This window comes from Orycteropus afer, unplaced genomic scaffold (assembly GCF_000298275.1).
Source record: "Orycteropus afer afer isolate SDZICR_OR568_19922 unplaced genomic scaffold, OryAfe1.0 scaffold00006, whole genome shotgun sequence".
NCBI classification, from domain to species: domain Eukaryota; kingdom Metazoa; phylum Chordata; class Mammalia; order Tubulidentata; family Orycteropodidae; genus Orycteropus; species Orycteropus afer.
In genome coordinates this window covers 30098167-30101202 of record NW_006921593.1, presented here as the reverse complement: position 1 = coordinate 30101202, position 3036 = coordinate 30098167, and positions in this window count along the sequence as shown.

Sequence of the window (3036 nt, the reverse complement as noted above, 5' to 3'; positions counted from 1 at the left end):
GTTGTACACTTGTAAAAAGTTGAATAGGCAAAAATTACGTAATAGACATATTTACAACAATGAAGAAAAAAAGAGAGCGAGACATTAGCTGCTGAGGCTGTTTACGTACCTCCAAAAACATCATGGTATTTGGTTCTTCGGTTCAGAGGTTTAAGGTCATGGTTTCATGGGACATGCCCACTAATTGACCTAATAACATGCCAAGTGTGTTTGTTCTACCTCCTATTTCACTGCGTAGCTTGTAAGTGGCCATTCTAGGCACAACAGCTGGTCTTTCTTTACCTGGAGCAAGAGAGGAAGGAGAGGCCAGAACAGGAGGAGGCTATGGAAGGTGTGCTAACTGCCTCCATGAACCACCGCCTCCGTTGCCATGAGACCAAAAGAACTGGATGGTGCCCAGCTACATTACTGAACATTTTGACCAAAGATTCTATGGAAGAATCCTGATCAAAAAGGGGGAAATGCAGAACATTTTCCAATTTTCATGGACTCCAGACTTTCTGGAGCCAAGGGGGATGGATGAAGCCCTGAAACTACTGCCATGGGATAAGCCTTAAACCCTGCACCAAAAGTATCTCCTTAAGTCTTCTTAAAACCAAACAATAGTCTAGCTTAACTAGGAAAAACTGTCTTAAGCATTATGCTCTTTTAAGAACTATCTATATGGGATTAAAGAGACGATAGGAACTTGGAAAATTAGATAGAAATCTTATGGGGTAGTGAGTTTTAAATTAATGAGGACGAGACAAGCCAGACATGGAGGGTGAGAGTGGTTGCGCAACTCAAAAAATATAATCAATGTCATTGAATTATACACATAGAAATGGTTGAAATGATATATGTTTTACTGTGCATATTGTCACCAACAACAACATTTTTTAAAATTAAAAAGGAGCCCTTGTGGTGCAGCAGTTAAAGCTCTGGGTTGCTAAGCAAAAGGTCAGCAGTTCAAACCTACCAGCTGCTCCACAGGAGAAAGATTTGGCAGTCTGTGTCCACAAAGTTTACAGCCTAGGAGACCGAAACCCTTTGGAACAGTTCTCCTTAGTCCTGTAGTGTCCTGGTGAGTTGGAATCAACTTGATTTTTGTTGTTGTTGTTGTTGTTTATTTGTTTGTTTTTAAATATATTTTGAAAAGAAAAGTAAAACGTGCATGTACTTTATATGTTGTCTCTTCTCTGTATTCTAGTCCCTAGCAAAGTCATTCATAGTCATTAAATTAATATTTAATACATAAATGAATGAAGAAGGGAATGAACAAATGACAACATCATGGGAATGAAAATTAAATGCCCTTATCTTCGTTTCCTAGGCTTATAACAAAACACCACGAAGTGGGTCGTTTTATTGTCTCACAGTTCTGTAGGCTAGAAGTCCAAATCAGGTTATCAGCCATCTTTATTCCTCCTGAGGACTCTGAGAGAGGATATACTACCCCATGTTTCTTTCCTAGTCTCTGATGACTTCCAGAAATCTTCAGAGTTCCTTGGCTTGTACCCGTGTCCATAATCACACGGTCATCAATCCTCTGTATCTCTTTCTGTTCTTCTCTTTTAGGAGATACCAGTTGGATGGGATTAAGACCCACCCTACTCCATTTTAAAAGATTCTATTTTCAAACAAAGTCATGGTCACAGGTACCAATATATCTTTGAATCCATAACAGCCTTCAAACTAAACACACACTATTTTCATCTTATCTCACTCCTTTCCATTCCTTGACTATACACCACTAGCTGGAACCATAAACTGGACTGCTTTGTTCTGGAAACCACCTTGGCAATGAGCTCTGGTCCAAATCCACAGCCAAACAAATTCTCAACCCTCATGCGACCTTCAGCCAAGAGGACCATGACTAATGCCCACACGTGGGTCCACTGATGTTTCAGAGATTTTCTTGTCAAGGAAGGTCTCCATATCTGCAGCCCCATGGGGAGCAACACACAGGAGATGAAGGCCATTTCCTAGGCCAGTGTCACCAAACTACAACAGCATAAATGACTCATTCCCACCTGACCATGGCATAGAATTCAAACCAGCTCAGTTTGGAAAATGGATCCCTTTCGAGTACAGCCAAAAGGTTCTAACATCAGAAGAAGATATTCAATCCCCTTCCAAATGGTTTAAGAATGAAATGTGCTTTCCAACCAGAGGGATCTCACAGGCAAATATTAAATATTGATAGATGCAGCATTAATAAGAAAGAAAGCAAAAAGCAAGACAAAGGGAGGAGACAACCACGTGGAAAAGTCCAGTGACAAGAGAGATAGAAGAAAAGAAAGGGGCTCATAACGTGTGCTCTCCATGGTTGGAAGCACATCCTGATCACGTGCCACCACCAGGCAATACCACTTGTTTTTACTGCACTTGAACCCAAGATAAAGCTGAACATCCCAAGACTAGACACCTGTGTAAGTGGGAAGGACCTGACCTGTACCTGTCTGAGTCCTATGGACCTGAACTTGACTCTAGGCTACAAAAATGCCAGTGATCCAACAAGCAGCTCAGCACACCACAACGAACAACTCTTAAGATGTTAGTTTCAGTGGCATTGAAGAAGAGGAAGACATACAGAGATGCACAGAAGGTACAGACAACAAAGATGAATGCTTTTGCACATACAGTACCACGGTGTCAGTGAAGGCAAACATTGATCCATGGGTGAATAGATGGGTGGGCAGGCTAAACTACTGTTGTTGTTTTTAGTTGTCATCGAGTAGTTTCCAACTCATAGTGACCCTATGCACAGCAGAACAAAACACTGCCCGGTTCCATGCCAGCTCCATGATCCCTGCTATACTTGAGGCCATTGCCACAGCCACTGTGTCAATTGAGGGCCTTCCCCTCTTTCGTCAACCCTCCACCTTACCAAGCATGACATCCTTCTCCAGGGAATGGTCCCTTCTGACAACATGACCAAAGTAGGTGAGATGAGGTCTGGCCATTCTCGCCTCCAAGGACCATTCCGGCTGCACTTCCTCCAGGACAGATTTGTTAGTTCTTTTAGCAGTCCATGGTACTCTCAGCATTCTTCCC